The 26,332-nt window shown below is 43.0% G+C and overlaps 1 protein-coding gene across 3 annotated transcripts in view; it reads right to left on the bottom strand.

Annotated features, from left to right (window-relative positions):
* The window catches only part of wasf1 (WASP family member 1), a 102,364-nt gene that overhangs the window by 60,783 nt on the left and 15,249 nt on the right, over nt 1-26,332 (bottom strand). Inside the window, exon 1 of one of the 3 annotated variants that reach the window (XM_072679179.1) lies at nt 3,726-3,793. The exons of the other annotated variants lie outside the window; for them this stretch is intronic. The gene's annotated coding sequence lies outside the window, so the exon portion shown is untranslated. Of the gene's footprint in view, nt 1-3,725; nt 3,794-26,332 lie in introns of those variants that run through there. 3 annotated transcript variants of the gene reach the window in all.

The raw sequence follows: 26,332 nt of genomic DNA, 5'->3' as shown, positions 1-26,332 counted from the left end.
GTGATGCCACGTGACCGCTGCTCCGTCCTCATCACAAGGACACAAAGTGCAGGAAAGAACTGAACCTACTACTGGTTTTAACCATGGGATGCAATTTTTGACCAGTTTTTAAAGATGACAGACGATCAGAAGCCACATTAGCAAGCTGTGAGAAAGTCTAGGTAGATACAGCCAAGCGTGCTCTGCCATTGGTTAGGACTTCAAGAACAGAACTGAAGGCCTAAGGTATATGATTGACCCCTAACACAAGTAACCAAATCAAGTGCTGATATATAGTGGTACTAATTTATGAGACAAAACATCAGCCTAGGTCTCCTGGGAGTCCGATCTGATCCGATAGATACAGACGCATCATTTATGCAAGACAACGTTGCTGTCATGCGAAACACCTGACAGGAGACCTCACGGGAGAAGGAAAAAACCTTCTTAACTTACAAAAAGATTTTATTCCTAATCATTTATAAGAATTTCTATTGGTCCATTCTTAATGAGGTTTTGGCACAATGTAAAGAACAACTGTCAGATTCCTATTATGTTAAAACATTAAAAACATTCAAACATTAAAAGCTTTTTTTCTTGTGGATGTCAAAATGGCAACTTTACATTAGAAAAAAAACCTTAAAAAAAAAAACATTTCTATTGGTCTATTTAACAAGATATTTTGACATATTGTAAGGAACAACCAGATACAAGGTATTTATTATTACTGATTTATTTTGTTTATCAATCTAAATGTTTCACCAATAATGGTTTGTTCAATAGCTCCCAATACTTTCTATGGACTACTTAAACTCACCGTACAAAATATTAGTCACCTCTGGGTGAAATGTACCAACTAGCATATAATTAGGGCTGGGCAATATGGTAAAAATATTGTATTACGATCTCTAAAGACATTTCCACAATATTTATATTTCAAGTTTCAGGTTTATTTGTCATTTATTTGTCAACATGTCAGGACATTTATGCATTGAAATGCTTGTGGTGAGGCTCAGGTTGATACTCTACAGGAGGACAAAACTATATACATACTAAACATATTAAAATAAAGTTATATAAAAATGATATTAAATAAATACAAAATACACACAAAATATACAAAGACAGGAGGGATCTGTAGAAATTCTCTGATATATACATTTCTGAGACAGGTATAGTCTTTATGATCACAAACTTAAAAACTACTATTCAAATACTGTCCCATACTAAATACAGTGAGTTTTATTCAAAATCTCACATTCATGAAATAAAATGTGCAGCTGACCAGTGCTCTTTAAGCACTGATGACATCCTCAATATGCTTAGAAAAGCATACTGTGCATCACGAAAACAGTATTTATCACAATACAATAAAATATCGTCATAATGTGTAATAATGCATAACAGCTGTACAGAACCCACGCAAATGTAGAACCAGTCACACTGGTAACTGAAGCAACTGACAGCCCCTGGTAATATGGTAATACTTAGAGATGGTATGAGGGTATGAAAAAAGTGGATACGCCCAGCCCTAGATGTAGGCCACATCAACGTGCAGTCACTCTTTCATCAAAGAATTGCACAGTTCAGCCTGAATCTGTGGTTTTGTTTTTCCGCCACAATTCTGACTAGAACCCTGTAGGTTTCTGCCACTGCTGGTAGACCCGTATGACCGTATGCTTCCATACACCTTCAGAATCAGCTACTTCCTTCACTACTTCCCAAAGACAATCACACTCCTTTTAGCCAATCATTGACTGTATCTGCTTTGCGACCTATTTTCCACCCATCCAGCAGGTACCAGCAGGTATGGGTACAGCCCCATCATCATCAAGCAGCGCCATCTGCAGGAGCCTAAAACACGAAAGGCGAGTACTTTGTTGTTCGGGGAGCTTATATAACATAAGTGTTATATTACAGTATTATACCATCTCCTCAGCAGACCCTGTGCACGGTGACCTTTCCACCACTGACCACACATATGATCATTCAAGGCAGCTCCCCACACGGCCTAATTTAGAGTACGCTGGCCGTTCCCCTCAAAAATGTGTGACTGTGGGCAGGATGACTAATCTATCACGGAGCAACACACACACACACACATACTCCTCACCCATCCTCCTCTCTTATCGCTCTCCTCCTTTCCTTCTTTCCTCCTCCCTCTGTCCCTCACTCCCTCTCTGCTCGCTCGCTCACTCTCCATGCCTTCACCGCAGAACATATGGATGCTTTAATGTTGCTCCCTCCTACACAATGTCCTGTCATGCATTTTAGCTACTTTTTTTTCATCGAGAGTGACGCATGAAGCCCTTTGAATCCAGCGGAGGGACCAAAAACGGTCTAAACAAGCCCTGTCAGAGAGCAGCACTTTCCACTCTACACAGCGAGATAAAGGAGGAAAGGGAGCTGGAGGAGAGAGGGATTAGAAAGCAAGAGCGCCACAGTGAGCAAAAAGGAGTCAAAGAGACACAGGAACAGATTATAGAAGGTATGGAAGGTAGAGGGAGGGAGAGAAAGAGAGAAATGGAGAGAGAAAGAGAGGAGAGGAAAACGAGAGACACACACAGAGTGTCATGCAGAGAGGGGCTTGGCAGCACAGGAGTAGAAATCTAATTATGCAGAAAGGGCTGCGGCCTGGCAGCAGCGTTTAAGCTGCAGCGTCCGCCGCGGGACAGGCCGAGGAGGGTGCGCGAGCCCTCAGAGGAGAGGCAGGTTAATCCAGGCCTGTTAATGTCACTTCCAGTCCAACCAGTTGTAACTTCTTACCTATAAGACTTCTGGAGAGTCCGTTAGGCATTAGGTACGTTCTCCGCATGTACCCTGCAAAATCGGCAAATTACAGCCGGTACTGGTCCGACTCTTCCCACCAGTCTTTACTGCGCACCTTCATCCACGGGTTTAGGGTTTTCAAACCTCAGCTAGCTAACATATAGCTGCTCCTCTTACTGTAGACTAGACGCACGTGATGCTTGTTGTCATGGTAATGCGTACACTAAGTGCTACTCCACAGAGTCTGGGCGTCTAAATCTGTAATCGGAATGAATTCAGTCGGATTGGAGAAAATCGTAGCACGCAAACAAACACTCCATCCAGGCCAAGGGAATTGCAGTACGGGTGAAATCGCACACCCTTGCAGTTTGGCCTTGGTTCGCTCGGCCTTCACAATTATATTTCATCCCCCTCCTCCAGCGTGAGGGCAGGAGGTGCTGCGGCCGGGTCTGATTCCATGGTTAGAGGATCCATTTGTTTTGGAACAAGCGATTTTCAGGATATGATCAAATCCCATTGGACAAAATCATGTGTCCCGCTAAGGAAGCCTTGTAATTCATATATCTATGCATTCATTTATTCTATATTCCCCCAATTTTCCACCCACTTTGGAAGGCCCCGTTCATGTGAAATCCCCCCCCATCACTAGGAGAGTGCAAACTACCACGTCTCCTCCCAGCTCTGATACAGCAGCTAACAGATGCCTGTGCTGACCAACATCACACTAACAGTGATGTAGGGATGAAGTGCCAACAACCCACCCGATTGTGCTCTCCCTGACTCCGGCTGCTGATGGCAGGGATTCGAACCAAACCCGGAATTTTTACTTTGGACATGTTATAAGGGTCTAAATAAAACTTTCTGTCCTGATATGCTTTGAAATTTGATGACATTCTCTAAGAAGTGCTTCATGGGCAGAGCGCTTGAGTGAGTGTGTGTGTGTGTGTGTGTGTAGTAGGCCTAAATGAAGGACACACATCCTCCTCTTTTCATTCCATTCCTTTTTGATGCTGGTTCCATTGTTCCAGTGTTGAAGAGCATGGACGGTACACTGGGCAGCCTGCCTTAGTCCGCTTCAGCTCTTCTTGATTAGATTCCTCTATAAATCACACACAGTGGTGGATCGAGCTGACAGCAGAGAGAGAGAGAGAGAGAGAGAGAGAGAGAGAGAGAGAGAGAGAGAGAGAGAGAGAGAGAGAGAGAGAGAGAGACAACACAGAGGGTGAGGGAAAAAAAGGGGGGAAAAAAATCTTCATGTGTTTGATCTCTCAGGGTCTAATTCATATTCCACTATCTCCACGGCAACCCAGGGCCTGATGCTGGTCACTGACCCTCCCCCACTACAACCACAATCACACACACACAAGGTTGACAGCCTTCTCTCCTGTGTCACACTCTGTGTTTCTGAGAGAGAGAGAGGGAGAGAGGTGGGGGAGAGGGCAGAGAGAGTGACAGAAACAGAGAAGGGGAAGAAAAGGGTGTGTGTGTGTGTGTGTGTGTGTGTGTGTGTGTGTGTGTGTGTGAGAGAGAGAGAGGGAGAGAGAGAGAGAGAGAGAGAGAGAGAGGGAGAGAGAGAGACTGAAAGACACAGGGGATATAGGAGAGAAAGACAGGGAGAAGCCGGGGGAGAGAATGAGAGAAAGGCAGATGGGTGGTGCGACTGTGGGGCTATAAAAGCAGGGTTTGAGAAATGCAGATGTGAGCTGTAAGAAAAGCAGTGTGTGTGTGTGTGTGTGTGTGTGTGTGTGGGGGGGGGGGGGGGGTAGAGAAATGATCACATGCATATCTACTCACTGAAACAGCAATGCGCTTCAGCTGACCACTCCCCCACCCTCAGGAGCAGCAGGGTGCGAGGCAGGAGGAGGGTTAAGTAAGAAAAGGGGAGAGAGACGGAGGAGGCGGGGTGTACTGCTGAGCACAATAGACGGGGGGCACGTGGCCGCGCGCTCTCGGTCACAGCTCAATGCAATGAGGACAATATGGCGAGGGCTACGCTAATGCTACGCTAATGGTGCGTTTACTCCTCATACAGGAGGCATAATGAGAGCTGAAAAGAGGGCTACGGCTCCATTCAGCATGAACACACTCTTGACCCTGCCCCCATTGGGTAACTAGCACAGCATGCTTCAGTGTGGGCGTGTTCCCACTCATTCAAACACACACACACACACACACACACACACACACACACACACACACACACACACACACTCACCAACATGTTACACACTACACACTGAAAGCAAGGGTATTAAAATCCTGTCCCTGAGTGCCACACCCAAGCGTAGCTCAGCATTTCCAATACTGGAAGTGTGCCAACATGTATCTGCTTTTGCATATTTGTCACAATCAGATCCCTCCACTTACAATATAATTCAAGACAAGCAGACGTTTTTTACATCTACGTCACACATGTCAAGCTTCACAAACTTAAACCCTAGGTGTATTATTCAGTTATTAATCCTAATGCAGAAACGATTGTGGTTTATTTGGAGAACATTTCGTTCAGCATATCTTGCATCTCGAGTCCCACAGGGTTCTATTTTAGGGCCTATAAAACTGCTGTTGATTACGACAGTGGTGTGGCTGTGAAAGAAAAGAAGTGTGGGCTTACATAGAGGCTTAGGGTACATATAGGGTCCAAATTCAGCCACAACAGAGGGCGATCCGGCATGAGCTACCCGTCTTGCTCAAGATTTGATTAGGTTACTCTAAAGAGGCCATCTAGGAGTGACACTACCACCGCCATGTTTGACTGTTGGTATTATCTTACTGTGGAATGCTGTGGAATGTTAGCTTTCCACCAGATTTAATGAGCCCCCGGTCACAAGGTTTTTGCCTTGTGACTTTCCCACTGATACCATTTTCCTTAAGGTGGAATCACAAAATATCCGAAGCAAGATAGATCTACAGCTCCTCGGATCTGGGCATCTGGGTTCTCTTCTTCCTGGAAAGTTGGGATTTCAGGAAGGCGGCCTGGGAAGATTCTTAGAGCCTATAAATTGCTATAGATTGCTGCACCCCACACATAAAACCTTTATACGACCTGACATGCGTTTAGTTAAATAACCACACTTATCCATACAATGACCTCAAATAAATGCCTGTCACAGGGTAAACTGAACTTCAACACACATGAACTGATAAGCTTTTTACAATGTTAAGAGGCTAAGCCAATCTGCACTTACAGAACATGGCCCATCAGGCCTCAGTAGAAAACCTCGACTCTGCTGCGTAAATCCCCTTAACCGTAATCATGCACTGACAGTGATTCCAAAATGCTGTCAGAGGCAAAGGATGATGGTGCTGCCAATACTGGCTGTCTCTGCTGCCCATCATTAAAGGAAGCAGAGAGAAAACGGTGGCTAAAGCTCTGTCGGAAACTCTCAGACAAAAACGGGAAGACAAATGAAAATCAAATGAAAGCGTACAGGAGAGGATGAAGCCTGCGAGGAAGCCAGGTATACTGGAATTTACTGTTTGCAGGCTTCGGAAAAGAAAACAAGGCCCGAGCGCCAGTGAGCCGGCTGTTCTGAAGCGAGACAGTTACTACGTGCAGATGAGGGATGAGAGCGCTTTGGAAAAGTCTCAAAAGAGGTCCATATGGTGGTGGTGGTGGTAAAGGCAGAGGGATACAGACAGGGAAAGAGAGACGCTACTTCAGACATAATACATCAACATACAAGATACAAAATCTGCTTGTGTTTAAAAACAGACATTTTAGACTTTTGGCCTACTTTTGGATCTCATTTGACTGCTCTGGTCAGTTTTAAGGTTTACAGTTTTATTTCTACCAATACATTTAATTACTTAAACATGTATGCTGCATTTTAACTTTAAAATAATAATTTGTCCATTTTTAAACCAATTTGGAAGGCCAATGACCCAATCTTCATTCATCTCCCCCGATCACTGGCAACGCCCTTAACACTAGGCCGGGGAAGACAAGCATATTCCTCCTCTGACATGTAAAGACAGCCACTGCCTCTTTTCCAACTGCCGCTGTTGCAGCATCACTAGGCTCGGAGGAAGGCACCGGCTCCCCAGCAGCTAACAGCTAACACTTGTGCTGATCAACATCACACTATGAGTGGGAAAGAAGTGCCATCCCTACAACCCACCCCGAAGAAAGCACGGCCAGCTGCGCTCCCTCTGATTCTGGCTGCTGATGTGGAAATGCATGACCTGGCATTAGAACCAGAGATCCTCGGATCATAGTGGCAAGGTGCATTATGGTAAACACTCTGAACACTCTCTGACTGCACTCTCTAATACTGTTCCACTGTTGTGAGAACACAATGACCCTGGAATCATACTGGTGTAGGCACACAACATACAGCTTAAAAAGTTATCGCTATGGGACAGATTTTTAGATGTAATATTATGATTAGTATATTGTGTAAGAAATGTATTGCATCCACTGCATCAATACCGCAATATGGCAAATACCACTTTAACCACTCAAATACACTGTGCCCCAAGCGTATTTGGCCTGTAGGTGAATATTGATAAAGAATAGCATGGTATATTAATTAAGATTGTGAAAAATTTGATTTTAAACCTCTTCAGTGTAAATGAATGGTAACATATGACTAGTCAGAATTACATTACGGATTTGTCATCATGACAATATGATCAGAATGGCTTTATAGACATAGAGTCTACTGGTAAACTCTAACCTTAATGACTGTTTAGGTGAGGCAGGGCTGTTGTGCTAACATGTCTGCATCTGATCCAGTGGATGCAGAGTGGACGGGCATTTCAGCTGGAGTCCGAGGCTACTGTGAGCTGTGCTAATGACGCTGTTCTACACCAGCATCAACGCTCTTTGCTTAATCTGCGGTGCTGCTAATAGAAATCAGTGGCAAACTACCAATCCAGCATCACAGCAGCGCTGAGAGACAGGAGGTGTGAAGTGGGCCTACAGCCTACAGCTGGTTTCAATTAGCCACCAAGGGTCTCCTGAGGTCTCCCACCGGTCAAAACAACAGGGAGAGCAGAGAACATTGGCCAGCCCAGAATAGCTATGGCTCCATTTACTCCAAGAGCTGACATACTGCACGAGACCTAACAAAGACACACACACACACACACACACACACACACACACACACACACACACACACACACACACACTATTCTTTACACAGCAATCCAAGCCATATTTTCCATCCTGAGCACGTTAGCATTCCTGGGCACCAGCAAGAGACTGAAAAAAGTAGTAGAATAATGTAGCTGAAGGAGGGGCTTCCCTAGTGTGTGTGTGTGTGTGTGTGTGTGTGTGTGTGAAGCAGCACAACGAAACAACTGTAGAACAGCTGTAGAATTTTATTCTCTACACATATGAGAGCAGAGTATGCCCAAAAAAATACTTTTCAAAGATTGGATTTTTCATTATATCATTTCTTAATTATATACATTATATAACATATGATTTCTTTTTATATTATTATTATTGCATCAGTATAATTATTGTCCTGTTAAAGGCACATAATTGCGCCAACATGGATAATAATGTAAATTTAGACAAACAACTCTCTGCAGAATTAGCATGATAAACAATGTTATTATAATCCAAGTCATATTGGTATCATACTGCTCCCTGATGGTAACTTCATTATCATATATGGAAACCAATCAACCAGTATTATGTAATTGTTGGCACACCACTTTCCAACAAGTCAACACATAGAACCACTGGATGCTTACAGCGTTGTGTGCTGTCTGAACAGAAAACAGATGGCTGGTCATTTACCAGACGGATAATCTACATAATAATATTTACAAGTGTGTTTTACAAGTGTTCATGAGTGTATGAGTCTATAATTAGGGACAATATTTGTATGAATTTATGAAGAAAATATTGGGTTTTAATGATTGTAGGGAAGGGTAAAATCCCATTAAGACAGCCTAGTACAGCTGTGACCCGGTGAGGCATGGTCTTCGCAAGCCCATCGAAGGCGTCTAATTGTATCTGACATCGAGACGTTGCCAGCATATCCTTTAAGTCCTGTAAGCTGTGAGGTGGGGCCTCCGTGGATCTCATCACTGCATATTGGGAACACCCAACACCCGTAAGACCTGCCCGATGTTTTGGAGATGTCCTGACCATGCTGCAACTGGGACTGAAACCCGAATGACTTACTAGGGGCTTAGTTACGTCTTGTAGAGCTTTTATCAGCTGAATCTTGAGAGGAGAGGACAGTTCCCGACCTCATACCCTGCATGCATACCAAGCTGATTTTTCCCATCCTCGTTTTTAAGTCAGTCTCGTTCGACCTTGGTCTGGAGATACACTGACGAGTCTACACTGAATGAATAAGTAACTAGGAGGAACTCTGAGATCCCAGGCTGCTTTGCTCCTGGAGGAGATGTTTCTGTGCTTATCTCTTGGCACACCTGACACATATCAACCCAGCCCCCTATGTGCCCTGCCAGCCCCGTGGCCCACGATGCCTCGCTGAAAGCCAGAATAGGGACAGCAGGCTGACTGGACACCTGACACACTGCTAGCAGCCCTAGAGCAGGTACGTCTACACACACACACAGCAAAATACAGCATTGTGATATTGCTGCTGTTTATAGAATGCAATATTATATTATACTGAATGTCCATATACAGATGTGGGACCGATTAGATGGATGAGTAGAGAAACAAGTGCAGATGCTTTAAGTGCAATCAATCAATTTACCCTCATACCCATCCTAGCAGTGCTGAGCAGGACCAGCTGATCTGGATTTTGGCTCAGAGAAGGTTTGTTATTAGGGCATAGACAGCTGGGGCTTCAGTCACCAACTCTGCTCAGCTGGGCAGTGTCTGAACAGGAATACGCCTGTGTACATCCATTAGTGTGATATGGAAGGAAAGCATTCCTCATGTGACTGAGAATGTCAATGCTGTGCGTGATCAGACTGTCCGCAAAACAGTCTGCCCACAGCGGTGTATAGAGGGATGCTGTAGTAGGGCCGCAGTGCATAAACCCCTCATTACAAAGACGAATGCACTTTTGAGAGTGTAGCAGTGTAAAACCACAAGCACTGGTCTGGATGTAGGAAAAAAAGGAGTCCTCTCTCAACACAAGCCTTTAAAAGTTCAACCATCTTCAATCGTATAAAAAATATGCAGCTACAGTAAATGGGTAAACTGAGTTGAGGGGCATTTGTAACCATTTTGATTTGACAATGATACATCCCCAAATCTACTGAAGCTTCTGGACGTGATGATACAGCAACTATTACCGCTGCTACTACTACTACTACTGCTGCTACTACTACTATCACTGTTACTACAACTGCTACTACTGCTGCTACTACTACTACTGCTACTAATACTACTATCACTGTTACTACAACTACTACTACTGCTATTAGTACCACTGTTACTACTACTAATAATAAAGCTACTACTACTACCACTGCTACTACTAGTACTACCACTACTACTGCTACTACTAATACCACAACCACTACTACTGCTACTAATATTACTACTACTACTACTACCACTGCCACTACTACTACTGCTACTACTACCACTGTTACTACTACTACTACCACTGTTACTACTACTATTACTAATAAAGCTACTACTACTACTACTACTAATAATAATAATAAAGCTACTACTACTACTGCTACTACTACTACTAATAATAAAGCTACTACTACTACCACCACTACTACTAATACCACCACCACTACTACTACTGCTACTACTACTACCACTACTACTGCTATTACTAATAAAGCTACTACTACCACTGCTACTATTACTACTACCACTGTTACTACTACCACTACAACTAATAATAATAATAAAGCTACTACTACTACCACTGCTACTACTAGTACTACCACTACTACTGCTACTACTACTACTACTAATACCACCACCAATACTACTACTACTGCTACTACTACTACCACTACTACTACTACTGCTACCACTGCTACTACAACTGCTACCACTGCTACTACTACCACTACTACTGCTATTACTAATAAAGCTACTACTACCACTGCTACTACTACTACTACTAATACCACCACCAATACTACTACTGCTACTACTACTGCTGCTACTACTACTGCTGCTACTACTACTGCTGCTGCTATTAATACTACTGCTGCTGCTATTACTACTAATACTACTTCCTCCACTATTGCTACTACTAGTATTACTACTATTACTAAAACTACCTCCTCCGCTATTACTACTACCACCACTACTATTACTACCACCTCCACTATTACTACTACTACCACTATTACTCCCTCCAACACCATTATTACCACTATTACTACTACTATTACTAATACTGCTACTACTATTACTAATACTACCACTCTACCTCCAATAATACTACTACCACTGCTAATACTTTACTACTACATCCACCACCACTATTACTACAACCACCACTACCCTTACTATTACTACTATTAGTACTACCACCACCAATACTGCTTCTGTTACTACTACTACTACCTCCACTACCACTATTACTACTACTACCACCACCACCACCATCACCACTTCTACTACTGTTGATGATATTAGTTCACACTGCATGCAAAAAAGTTGAATTATGCTCATGGTTTGGGAATATTAGTGTCTTGCTATGCTTTGCATGAAACAAGTCAAATAATGAACAGGTTTCCAAACCTGTTCTCATGTATGTCACAGTCTTGTGTGCCCTCCTCCAGTGTCATTCATCACTGATCATCTCTCACTGGTTTCCCACTGAAATCTGCACCCCCTCTTCCCATAATCCATATTCAGCAGTTCCTCCCTGTGTTGTACAATGAGTCCGGTCATTATCAGTGCCACCCTGTGGCGCTCAGAACTCGAAGAATATCCCCGGACGATCCCTTCAGGAATCACTCTACAACTGGAAATTGGAACTGATCAAATCATAAAGTAAAATAGTATGGGGGTATAATAAATACTTCCCTTTCTTACCCCTCAGTGCAAACAGGGGGGTCCTAATCTTCAGTAAGGCTCGCATAAGCACTTCTTCCTTTCCGATACCAATAACAGATTTTCAGGTATCTGCCGATACAGAGTACCGATACCAATACCAGATATTCAAGTATCTGCCGATACAGAGTACCGATACCAATACCAGATTTTCAAGTATCTGCTGATCCAGAGTACCGATACCAATACCAGATATTCAAGTATCACCGATACAGAGTACCGATACCAATACCAGATTTTCAAGTATCTGCCGATACAGAGTACCAATACCAGATTTTCAAGTATCTGCCGATACAGAGTACCAATACCAGATATACAAGTATCTGCCGATACAGAGTACCGATACCAATACCAGATATTCAAGTATCTGCCGATACAGAGTACCGATACCAATACCAGATATACAAGTATCTGCCGATACAGAGTACCAATACCAGATATACAAGTATCTGCCGATACAGAGTACCAATACCAGATATACAAGTATCTGCCGATACAGAGTACCGATACCAATACCAGATATTCAAGTATCTGCCGATACAGAGTACCGATACCAATACCAGATATTCAAGTATCTGCCGATACAGAGTACCGATACCAATACCAGATATTCAAGTATCTGCCGATACAGAGTACCGATACCAATACCAGATATTCAAGTATCTGCCGATACAGAGTACCGATACCAATACCAGATATTCAAGTATCTGCCGATACGGAGTACCGATACCAATACCAGATATTCAAGTATCTGCAGATACAGAGTACCAATACCAGATTTTCAAGTATCTGCTGATACAGAGTACCAATACCAATACCAGATTTTCAAGTATCTGCCGATACAGAGTACCGATACCAATACCAGATATTCAAGTATCTGCCGATACAGAGTACCGATACCAGTACTAGATTTGACATGCATATTGGATAGATAAATTCTGATATTTACGGTGTTCCACTTTCTATAGGTTGTATTTTTTATAGCTTATTCCAGATAAGATATAATATGCTTGAAAGAACAGCATTCACGAGTTGAGGAACATTTTGTCTGCAAAGTTTCAGAGCTATGAAAAATTTAAAATTGCCAAAATGCAGAAATACAGTCAGTAGTGATGCACAGCCAAACAGCTAAAATTCACATTTTAGAGCAGTGGGAAAAAATGCCAGTTTAGAAAGAAAAAGTGCTTATTCAGCAATTTCACATTCAGGAACACGTTTCTATGTAAAGTTACTAAACCTTTAAACCACCTTTACACCACTTTTAAGTGCTGTAAATGTAACACAGGCAACACTAACTGGGTCTGCACCTTAACATTACACCATGATGTACTCATCCACTGGGACACCACAGAATATATTCTGAGCACGAGCAACGTTATGAATTTTAGCAAACTTTGATACGGTCATTTCTTTCACGAAAACAGACTGTCATTCCTAATTTGGCAACTTCACTGGAAACTACAGGTTAAAAAACATCCGAATCCACATCTAACAGGGATCAGATGTGATTTCGGGTTAACTTTCTTTTTAAGGCGCCTTCACATAAACAACGGAAAATGCTTGTGTTTAGTTCTACTGTGAAACAGGCCGTTTTGCTCATTAGAAGGGTAGGAGCATGCCTAGACAGTTCTTTTTCATCCAAAATTGTTTTATTTTTTTATTTTACTGTGTGCTCTTGAAGCTTTTAAATGGTCCAAGTCAAGTTGTCAGGAGCTGGCAAAATCAGGGTTCCAGGATTCATACGTTTGTTCTTGTCTATGATGGATAACTTATATATAAGATAATATATTTATAATTATTTTGCTATAAATCGATCCCTTATTAGAACTACTACAACCCTTTTTACTAAGAATGTACCAATACCCCTCAATACCCGCCAATGCCCATCAATACCCTTAGTGTGCGATTGACCTGCCCCTAATTAAGCCCTACAGCTGCGATCACTCTAGACATTTGATAACCTGATTCTGGCAAGAGGGCAGTGCTTATGCAGGTAAGGAATCTGGTTAGCCAGCTCTTACAAATCGTAGTGCATCTTACATTGGACTTGCTGCTGGTGGTCAAGCTTGGTCAGGTTGTTCATGCTTGTAGACCAGCTTATCATTTCAACTCCAACAACTCAAAAGTGATTTGTGAGCTAGATCCTCTCAGCTAAGCACGTAAAATCACCGAAAAATGAGTAATGAACTGGGACTGGCAGATTGGGACTGGCAGTGGAGAAGAAACGATCATGCTTAGGCCCAGCTAACATAGCATTTCCTCGGTTTCTGGGCCTTCAAGAGCTGAGCCACCCCTTTAGTGGTCAGCACAGCAAGAGCAGGCATGCAATCGGACGCAAAGTTTCACAGTCAATTTGTATTCTCTTAGGAAGTCGCTAACACGGAATCACTAATCATACTGAATCCCATTGAAATGACTGTGAAGAATTCCCAGCCAGAAGCCCAGTGTGACCGTGGCTCAAGGCTTTATTCTCACTGTGAGGTAAATTAGATTTCTTGAGGCGAGATTGTTCTGATTTCCAGCTTAGTGACCAAATCTATAGGAACCAGTACACTGACTATGACGGCGGCAGATGGACACATTTTTTGAGCTTAGGTGTTGAGGTTGAACAGCTAGCCCACAGAGCCGTCACACTATTTCACAACAGTGCTGCACATTTCATTATCTACACAACAAACTGAAGGACATTAAGAACACACTGGCCTGGTCAGCCAATATCAAGAGCCAACAGGCTCTTCCCATAATCTTCAAATTCGCATAGGATCATATCTTTACTAAAGCAGTCATTGTAAAACCGCAGGACACACAGTGTCGCTGATGTGAAGCACCACAGGCCATTCTTGTGAAGCATGTTCAGGCACTCAGGCTACTAGCCTAAATGTCAATGAGCGAGTCAGTCACAAGCCAGGTTGTAGGGCTGCCACTAATGATTGTTTTGTCGATTGGTTGATTGATTAAATGGTCTAAACGATCAATTGCCCTTCCAAACAGTTAAACTGAGCTTTTTAATATTAAATTCATATAATATATAAATTTGATAAAACCGTAAACAAAAACTAGCTAGCTATAACAGCAAGGCATCTTAGTGGCTACAAGAACAGTGGATTTACAGAGCTTTGCTACCAATGCTTACTAAAGGCTGCTGTATACCTTCTGTGGACATGAGGTCAAAGCCATGTAACTGTGGACGAACCATCACCAGTGTCTCTGGCACTAGAGATATGGAAATTGAGCAATGTGGACAGTCCGGGGCCACGCCACTAGGTGTGAACCAGCCTTAAACGTGGATAGACAATAGTCATGGTGGTCCATCTAGGTTCTAAATCTTGATCTGGGCAGACCAACAGAGCTGAGCTGTCCAGGAATCTGACTGGATGTGCCAGGCAGATCTAAATACAAGTAGAAGCAGTCAGGTTAGCTTGGCCGTGTCGTTCTTCCAGAGCTGCGCTCTTTTCAGGTCACTATATTTGACGTCCTTCTTCCTCCGTTGCATCAGTGTTTAGCTGAGGCCCAGTTTCACGGCTCAATACGGTGCTCGGCAGGAGCGTTGGCGTGATGCTCTCATATACACACACACAGTACACACTCAGATGGCCAGCACAGAGTGGTTGGAGCATCTCCAGACACTAGCTGTATCTAACTTCGAGGGACGCAGGGGAGCTCGGAGCTTGCTTTTTTCTGGCTCCGTCTGCAAAACAAAATGTGACCGACATCAGATCAGTCCTGTTCTCCGTGTAAAGCCCTAAACCCCTAAAAGCTTTTACATACCAGTTTCATACAGTTCACACACCTAGCTCAGTGACATGGCGCGAGAATGCACACATAACACTGCAAGTGACTGAAAACAGGGACGTACCAGTATGCCGAGCCTGTGCTGAGCAAGCAGAAATCACGAGTCATGAATAATGAAGAGGTGCGTGTGAATAATGAATGGCACCCTGTGAAATTTAGAAGTGCAGTTATTCAGCTGTGGGGAAACTTCATTATGCTGGAGCTGCTCCCACTGCTGATTATGCACATGTGAAGGACACAATGACTGGATAACAGACACACACCAGCAACATGGAAACGCACAGACGCTCTGCATCTCTCGCCCTCTCTCTCTCACACACACACAAACACACACAAACACACACAAACACACACAAACACACACAAACACTTGTTGGGAAATATTAGAACTGGCTCTATAGGAGGTCATTGTAGCAGAGCAAGCTGTAGTGGGCAAACATGATTAATTCAGTGCAGTTCTTGCTGTTTAAGCCAAATGAGCTTTCTACCCTAAATACATAAACATATATTGATTATAATAGTGTTATATTTTCATACAGTAGATTTGTGATGAATCTGTGGATTTAAAAAAAAAAAATAATAATAATAATATATATATATATATATATATACACACACACACACACACACACAATATATATATATATATATATATATATATATATATATATATATATATATATATATATATATATATATATGCGCTTCTCCCATTGTTTCACTGGAGAGGTTAAGACCGAACTCTGCGTTAAAACTAGGGATGCACCGAACTGATACATGAACTTTGCATATTGGCCAATACTTGATACTGATCCAATACCATTGTTGAATTAATAATCCATATATCTGACCATCTGGGAGGGTATCAGGATAGATGTAATCATTACTAACTTACTATACTATAAAACAAACCATAACAAATGAGCTCGGATATAAATGAACCCAATGTCTGTTTATTGGTCACTAAAATGAACAACTCAGCACAGTGTTGTTGTCTGGGCTCAGAATTTTTATTCTGAAATTGGGATTCTGTGAGACTAAAGAGGAGCTAGCAGCTCCTCCCTTCTCGGTTCTCTTTATATAGAACACAACCGACATTTCCCACTGACAGTTGATGACAGGTTGAGGGCACCATGTTGGTTAGATAGGGGGAGTCCTGCTGTTTGCTATGATATGTGTATCACATCTGAATGGGGTTCCGTAAATGAATCCCTCTTTTGGATCAGACTAATTACCAGATACGCGATCCAGCTAATTTTGTTGGTATCAGGAACAATATCCGATCCTAGTATCGGATCAGTGCATCCCTATTTAAAACTAACTCTGCCGTGTGGAGGCTGTAGTACGGCTTGGCTATCTTTCACTGACAGCTGTTTACATTCTTCAGAACAGCGCTATATTGCATGTAGTGTCATTTCTATGGTCTTCAGGGTGAGTTTAGCGAAGTACTGTCCAAATACACGCAGAATGTACATGCCGATGATACAAATGATAATAAGAATAAAAAAAAGGACCAAAATCACATTGTACTTCAACCTATTTAACTACACAAAATATTCCCCTGTAGTATTGTATCCTGCTTTCTGTTGCACTACTGTACAATCAATGCTTGGCATCAATGTTTTCGATAATATAAAACCCATATGGTTGTATATATTTGGATTATCATATGCTGGTCATGCACTTTCACATGTTTGAATAATGATGGGAGCTGTAGATGACCGTAGAACAAACTGACAATATCATCAAGTCTATTCATAAGTAGAGAAATCTCAAAGTGAATAACTTGTGTTAAGTCATTACATTCTCAGATTTAGAATTTAATAATGCATCTTACTCACAAAATCTTGAAATATTAACATCTGAACATACTTTAGAATGAAAGTTTCTCATATTTAAATCCACATTATATAAGATATTGTATTGTAAAACAACAAAAGTTAATACAGTGACCCCAGTACAGAAACACAATATCTCTAACCCTCCAATAGGGGTAAATAGGGGCAAATGATGATGAAATGCACATTTTATTACAAACAGTGTAATTAGACTGGTTTAATTAGATGCAGAGCAGCAGAGAATAAAAATCACTGTACTCAGTACGAGAGGGGATCTGAACTGTAGTTAAGAATCTTGCTTTTCTGCAATCATATGTATCACAATTAATATCGTGAATGGTGAAAATGTCTTTAAATATTGTGATATAATATTTCTACCACATCGCCCAGCCGGATTAAATGAAAAGTTTTGTGATTGCGATTTCATGACATTTCATGAAATTCTGAAGCGGCGGCGCTCTGCTGCAAATTAGACGTAGCACAAACACTGTAATAAGCTAACCATTAATTCCTTCTAGTAGTTTCTACTGTCACTGGTCTGACCTACTCTGATTTCCTTACTGTATTAGTGAAAGCAACCAGGGCTTGGACTGTAAAATAATGGAAAATACATCAAAGAAGAAGTTTTCATTGGTTACTATTTTGCCTTACAGTGTCCCACATGGACCTTCATGCCACGAAGGTTTTTCTGTCTAAACTGTAGTAAGAAAAACAAAGCTTCAGGCGTCAGGCAGTGAATTCGTAACCACTTTATGACATAATTTTGTGTGAGAGGAAGCTTTTAAAGGGACTAAACTCACTCAGAATCAGTGGTTTCTATCACCACCACTATGAACATGCCTTACTCTTAATGTTACTCTAGCCACTCAAACCTCTCTGAAGAGCTTTGATTACATCCTGATGATTAAGTCACGCGTGTTACCAAACTACGCCATTCTACTGATGATGGAAAATGAGGAAAACTCCCTTTCAGCCTCACTAACCCAACAGAAATGGCTCTTACTCTTTCGGTTTTAAGCCAATGAAGCTTGTAGCTTCCACTGAAAACAAATATAAGACAATTCGGTTGGATTTTAGACATTGCAGATTTAGTCTGAGTCAGGAGAACCACTAACCAGCAGCGAGCTGGTAGCTTATCATTGAGCTGCTGGGGAAGGAGGCTGTAGTACTTCTTGTAGGACTAAAATACTTTCATGTGAATCTTGACACCTTAGCAAAGCGAGCCTTAGACCATCCGTTTAATCCCACTCATCCCTGCCTATCTGACGGGAGAGAGGGAGAGAGAGCATACGAGAGAGAGAGAGAGCATACGAGAGAGAGAGAGAGAGAGAGGAACACAGCTTTACCTGCTTCTCTCTCTCTCACGCTCACACACACACATACTCGCACAGGTCTTTGAGAGCTCTATGAGACACTAATTGATGTCACTGATGTAACCTGTCAAAGTATACGTCTCTGCATGTGTGTGTGTGCACATGTATCAGAGCAAGGATGTGTGTCCACAAGTAACTGGACAGTGATAATAATTTTTGTCTGTAAGTAGTTGGATAATACTTATTATTAAGGATTAAGGAACCCAGGCTCTTTTACAACCCCAGCCTGCCAATGCAGGGGACTAGGAATGCATATTAATAAAAATGAGTGTTATTAGCAATTCAGTGCAAATCTTGTGCAAAAAAAAAAAAAAAAGTCCTGTATATTTTAAAAGACTCGGAGCAGGGCTGGGCAAATGATCGGAAACATACTACCGCCAGTGTCGTCACATGACATCGCCCCATCCAGTCTGCAACGTGAGAGAACTGAAATACAGAGCCAGCTGAGCTACTTGAGGAGCTTCCATGTTCTCCCGGGCCGCTAAAGCAGGTATTTTCAGGTCCTGCTTGTTTCTTTGGCTTTTGGACTTCACTAAGTGAAATTCAGGCTCAGTCTGTGTAGTGCCTGACTTGACTGACCAGTCAAGAGGCATTCTCACTGCAAGCTCTGGAATATACGGATCCTTTTGCATTTCTTCATTAACCTATGATCAGCTTGCAGCATTGAGCATTGAGCACGGAGCATCGCTACCCTCCTCACACTCCACGTCCAACATTCAAGTAATGGCCGATAAAGCCCGAAAGCCGGCAAAGTTTAGCCGCACAGTGTAAGCCTGGCCAGGAGGGTAATTGCTTTAGCAGCTTGTTTCGAGTCGCTGTCCTGTAAGCTGAAGCCCGACACAGTCAGTGTTGAGAGATTTGGTTGGATCCGAGTACCGAGTATCTCCGAATTCCTCCTTTTGGCATCAGGTTCACTGAAAGCCATACACCCTGTTTCACAGATCTCCACACTTCCCTCTTCACTCTTCACTTGTCATTTTCGGCTCATCTGGCCAATAAGACTTCGTCCCAGAGCTCGCTTTGAAGGCTTTTATAAAATGCATATTTTTTACCCGTTCTTCAGGCTCACCAGAGGTTTGCGTCTCGGGGCAAATCCTCCGGCGTGACACTGCTGACACTTCATATGTATTGCAAGGCCTCCAAGGACTGATGTAACTACAATACCAATAAAGATCATCATACTGTCCAACTCTATGCAATATAGATTAGGTAAGCCGGCACTGATTGGACACGAGGCATCAGCCTAATATCAGCAGGCAATGCTGGATCTAAAATAATTTAATAATAATAATAATAATAATAAATTATAATAAATAATAAAAATCCTGATCCAGTCTTGCAACAGCACACACTCACGCTGTCTGATGCCATGCTGTTAGCAGGCCTGGATTGAACGCCACATTGGGCTCTAGGGCTTTGGCAAATCCATAGCAGTCCAGTTCAGTCCACATCTCAGCTTTCTCACAATGAATAACAAACAAGCTACTGACATTCAGGAGTAGGTTTCCCCAAAACGTCTTAGCACAACGGCACACACTCTCACACACACAGTTAAGATGATCATAATGCTACACAGCTTTTTTAGAAACTGGACCAAGAACAAATGCTCGTTAATCGATAACGCAACCAACTCTACCAATCGTCTTCCCCGCTCCTCCCAAGCCAACCCAAAGTGCCCTAGTTCCTATGCTGCTGTGAATATCCTACTGTGGGACAGTTGAGTCTTTGAGTAGCTTGAGCATGAGGGCCTAATCTTAGATGTTGGGCTTAAATGTGTCCAAGAATAGAAACAGTGGGTGCTAGACTTCACCTCCCATCGCACCAAAGAACAGCAACACTATCCAGCTCGTTTGGCTCGTCCCGATCCTTCAAATCCGGCCTCATGCTAGGCTGTGTTCAGATGGGGCATTAGGGGGAGAACGCTGTGATTGCAGGGCAGGTTGCATTTGTAACAGACGCTGACGGGGAGTCTGCCAAACCGCCAACTGCCAACACCTTGTTACAAATGACACACTAGAGCTGCAGTCCAATGCCAATGTCCAATGTTTGCTAGGCTTCCACATCGACAACATCCATGTGGTCCATTTTAAGCTACTATGCTCTTGAGTAGACTCTCCTCTGACTCCTCAAGAGCAGTTCTCAGTCTTTAGTCCAGTAGCTCCAGACAAGTGCCATGTTTAATTAGAAAACACACACTTACTGTGTCAGTCTGAGCGCGACTTGCCAGAATCAATAGAGTTTCCTCTCCACCTGCTCTGTGAAGGCACGCTCAGGATGAGTGCTGGGACCAGGACTTTTATCAGGAAAATTTGCCACAAACAAGCATTGTGGGTGGGAATGTCTTAAAGTTTGACACCCATTCATATGCCTTAGCCATGATATCCTATAGATAGAGCCCTCTACTATGCACACTAAACAGACAAGACTTTCATTAAAGATGACAGCTTGACAGGCCTGAAGAATTACTTCAAAGAAAATGAACAGGCTGCTCTCCTGCTCTGCTTTTTTTTTAACAACTTGTGGCCCATTTTTACATAAAACATGTATGTACACATCCAAACATGGTGTTCACCCACCACTCTGCCCATACAGTCCATGTAGACACCGCATTTCTCGGCCGCTATGTCATAGAAGGCTGTTCAGAATTGAAGAACCCTTTGTATATAGCCCAGAAATGCAGTCTAGAGCGTTTGGAGCGATTTGGAGGACGCAACTGATGTATCCAACCCGGCCCTCGGTTACCACAGCTCTCTGCACACATACGAGACGTGGGAAATGTTATACAACAAAGCCTCCAGAGTAGAGTGCATTTCTTCATTTCCATGAGAAAAAAAAAATGAAAAAGCACCAAAGGTTTCGCACCACAATTGCAAAAGGTGGGACCTGGGAGGCGGGATCTTTGGCTAGCCTGATCCATCTGTGTGACCAACAGGGTACTCATAATAACAGACTGACTTGTTATAGGACAGTCCTACCGAGGCCCCACCCTACCTTGGCCGAAGCCTGCGCTTCGGAACACTGCTACGGTCACGATATATGCAAAAATGTACAACTTTACAGGAGAAAGGGGAAAAAACTTCTTTACTCGCTACAAAATATTCCACTGTCAACTGTCAGTGGTATTATAACAAAGTGGAAGCCATTGGGAATTACAGCAACCCAAGCCTTACATCACGGTGCGCAATACAAGTGTCCGATGCAGAAGCATGCCGCCACTGGACTCAGGAGTGGTTCTCTGAAGTGCCAAATTGCGCTTCTTCATCTACGGCAGTCCGATGAATGAGTCTGGGTGTGATGATTGCCAGGAGAACGGTACTTGTCAGACTGCATTGTGCCAAGTGTAAAATTTGGAGGAGGGGGGATTATGGTGTGGGGTTGTTTTTCAGGAGTTGGGTTCGGCCCCTTAGTTCTAGTGAAAGGAACTCTTAATGAACTCTTAAGGAATGATATGCACTTAATGATCCTGCACTGCACTCTGAATGAGCTCTCATGCTCGCTCAGGAACAACAGAAGACCCCCTTATAAAGTAAAGGAAAACTCAGCAACTTTCACTATGATCAGAATGCGCCTCAACATCTCTGTCACTTTAAACATGTTAGCAGTAAGGCTGCCAAAGTGTCCGAATGGATCTCGGGTGAGACACTCTGTCCAATAAGGGCAGTTGAGCAGCGATGCTAATTAAACCTCTTGTGCAGTTAACTGGCTTTAACGTTAGGCCGCTATTGCATGCATTCAGTGCCTCTATCTTACCCCCTGCGCAAGACACGTCGCATTGCTCATTGCTATCTTGGTGGTCTCCAAATGAGGTGTGTTCAGGTAAAACACTGGCATCTGGCACTCAATCGCTTCAGCAGTCCTCCAAAGTCAGACCGCACCTGACTCTTAAAGGGAATGGCGAGTGAAATGCTAATTGGACATTGGTCATGTTTGAAGTAAAGAAAAAACAGCACATCAACTCTAAACACTCATAGTCCCAGCTGTGAAGCATGGTGGAGGGAGCATTATAGCTTCACGGCATTTGCAGCTGTTTTGTTGCCTTAGGGCCTGGACACCTTGCAATCATTGAGGTAACACTGAGGGATGCAACAAGACAACGAACCAAAGCATACAGCTAAATAAATGAAGAAATGGTTGAAAACGATCATATGTGGTGATGATTAATCCAATTGAGATGCTGTATCACATGTGCAGGGAGGAATGGTCCAAAATCTTATTTGCAGCCACAAGAAACTGCTAAAGGTGAATCTGTAGGTTACTGAATTCAAATGCTCACTGCACTGCACTGCACTGTATATGCATAGTGTAATGAACAGTACAACTGTTTGTATGTCCAGGTAACTGCCTACTGTTTCGGGCAACCGTAAGCCGTTCAGATCTTGCATAAGTCATGCTGTCCGCTATTAGTCCATCAGATAAACCCGCATGCTAATATTCTAAGTAGTAATAGTTAGCTTAACTTGGCTCCATCAGTTATCTAAAAATCTGAACTTATTTGGCCTCTTATAAGCATTTGTGACCTTTACTTTAAAAGAGAGATAGAGGGCTTAGCCCTGCGAGCCAATTTACAACAGTCACCCCTGGCTAATACAGTCAGCCGCTGCTTCACACTGTCAAATCCTTACACAGGCATGGGTCTAGCATGCATAAAGAAAGTGACTACCAGGGTGCAGGCCTAAGCCAGTTTATCACCAGTGCATGGCTGAAGCTGCACACAGAGAACCAGCTGCATGATTGGCTCATTAAATCCAACTGCGCCCTTTCAAAAGGCCTAGCCGCCATTTTGGATGTGCCGTGAATGGGCCGATTCTGGGCGCACAAAGCTGGCAGGCGCCAGAGGCTCCCCCCGGCCCACTGCAGAGCCTAAAGCCAGCAGCGGTGCCAGTGGCACGGTATGCCAATCAGGCTGCCGGGGCGAGAGGGAGCGGTAATTCATAGACACCCAGCTATTCGATAGAGAGTGGTTCTATTGAAATGAGCCAGTGAGGGTCTTTCAAACACACACACAAACACACAGCACTGCTCTTTAGAAAGTGGCCACACAGGCCACTGAGTCATGCCATTCTGTAAAAGCAGGGGAGAGTGGGAGTTCATTCTGCGGAGACAAACGACACTTTCTCTATTTTAGAAGAGCTTTCTTCTGGGGTTAAAATGGGTATTGTGGCCACGTGAACTGAGCCAAGTCCCATGGTGACTAAAGTCTTTCGACAGCAGCACTGATCGCACTGTAATCTCTACTATTATTGTGTTCAATACAGTTAAATTAATATGGACAAAAGTGGCAGGGGGGTTTTATTAGCCACCCCCCTAATTTCCTCCTAATTTGAATGATTTAATATTTCCATATTGTAATGAATGCACTTCATGTGTGATTGGTGTATAGTGGATGACATCTGAGCAGATAACTTATATCTATATTGTGTACGACGTGGTGAATGCTCTCTCTCTCTCTCTCTCTCTATATATATCTATATATCTACATACATATATACATACATATACGCATCGCCCACATCGGCTCTGATCAGATCGGCGCACCCCCCAGGAAAGGTTTAATCAGAGGTGTTCAAGCAATAGGCGATAATCTTGTGACCAGTGGATAAAAGTAGGCAGTAATAATAATAATAATAATAATAATAATAATAATACTTAATTTAGGGTTGGGCAGTGTTTCAGGATGGGGCGGTATTTAAAATGACGACATGTCTGATGTGTCCGATTTTTGCTCGGCCAAATAAGCTCATTCCCCCATGTGCATTTTAGGGACCCACAGGGCAAGGGTGCTGTGGAGCTCACTGACTGGGAGCTCGCCTGCTAGCCCTAGCTAACGTATCTAAACCTTGTCAGCCAGCTGCCAGTCCAAGTACAGCAGAATTTCACCTTGTGGATACCGCCCAACCCTAACTACTCCTTTCGGAGTTGCCCGTTCCACCCAGGCAATCCATAGCGGATATTGCATACCTGCAGCAACATAAACAGCTGGGCAGCACTGAAAACACACGGCCACCTCTGCAGCCTCACCATTCTGCATCTGGCAATTCAGCCACTATCTCAAGCCGGTGCAACGCCTGCCCTGATTAATGAGCATGGAGCCAAGAGAGAACGAGAGAAACACATTTCCCTCGAAAGAGGAGGAGGAAGCTACACTGCCACAAGCCTTGGCTAGCCAACACAAGATTGACTGTATAATGAGCTAGAGATGTCCACTTCTTCTCCTATTATATTGAATAATGATCAGCGTATCGATCTGTGGCCGCTGCCAGCCAGCACGGCCTGGCCTTGGTGAGATTTTGGGCAGGCCGAGGAAGCGCGGAGGGACGTGTGATTAGTAGCTGCATTGAGCCAATGCTGTACTGATCAAAAGCTGATCCTCAGCACTTGCCTGAAGGGGCCAGCAGATGGTTCACCCTCTAGAAGATATGCAAGTCAACGTGACTGCCCCAACTCTTGCTTTAGTCTAGTTGATGGTGCTATACACAGTCTATTTGTGGTCTATTTTTTTTTTCTCCTCCATCCCTTTCTTTTCTATTTATCACCTCACTGCCTGCCTCCCACAGGCACTTACACCAAAAAAGCCTGATGAGAGGCACGACTCCTCTTCTTATAAGCCTCGCTCTGTTTTTGGCTTTTGTGTGAATTTGCTCCTGGCACCACATGAACAAGCAAATCCAGGTTTTTTTTTCCTTTCTCCGAGGGACAATGTGCTTCTCTCTCTCTCGCTCTCCTTATCTGTGTCACTGTCCTACATGATTTTGTCTCAGGTCGTATTTCTGACCCTGAGGGTCCAAACGAACTGCAGAGGGCCAGCAATGTGTGGAGAAGTGGGCGTGGGTGTGTGGGACTGGAGTCAGCAAAGACGTGGTCGGTGTTCTTATCCGCTAGCTGTCCAGGTCGGTGTGTATCTCTACCATCGCTCTGCATGACCAACAACCGGCTTCCGAAATCCTGAGCAGTGGGAAGAATCCCAGGGAGAGATCCTGACAATAGTCAGTAAACCATACACTACCATCCTATCACATCCAGCTTGTGTTGCATCAGTAAATGCACTACCGATTAGGCTCTAGGTTCTACCGTGGCCCACTCCCAAGCTGTGGTTAAATACAGCTGAATCTCAGCGATGCTAATTGCCGAAGTAAAATCTCATTGCAGAAATGAGAAAGGTGTAAACTAAGAATGTGCCTTTTGACTCATTTTATATATTAAATATTATACATATATAGTAGAAATTTGTTGGTCGAATCAGATTTGGTCACAGTTTGTTCTTTTAAATATGGAAACATTTAATTTGAAGCATTAAAAACTCAGTTAAAGAGACGCTGTGTATGATCGCAGACTATCTAAATATTTGACAATTTAATAAAATGACGTTTGAGCTGCCATATGGATTTGTGGAATATTGAGACATACCGCAGCATGTATTTATGCCAACAATAAACTTACATTTAAGTATAACTGTTACTTTTTCAGCTCAAACATTACAATCAACATTAACCTACTTTATTTCTCTTTAAATAAAATGTTATAACTTAAACTTTCAATGATTTTCCATCTTCTACAGGCATATTAGGCTACTGTATTTTTTACTGTATGAAATACAAATAAAT

This window comes from Salminus brasiliensis, chromosome 1 (assembly GCF_030463535.1).
Source record: "Salminus brasiliensis chromosome 1, fSalBra1.hap2, whole genome shotgun sequence".
NCBI classification, from domain to species: Eukaryota; Metazoa; Chordata; class Actinopteri; order Characiformes; family Bryconidae; genus Salminus; species Salminus brasiliensis.
This window is presented reverse-complemented; position numbering and strand designations above follow the sequence as displayed.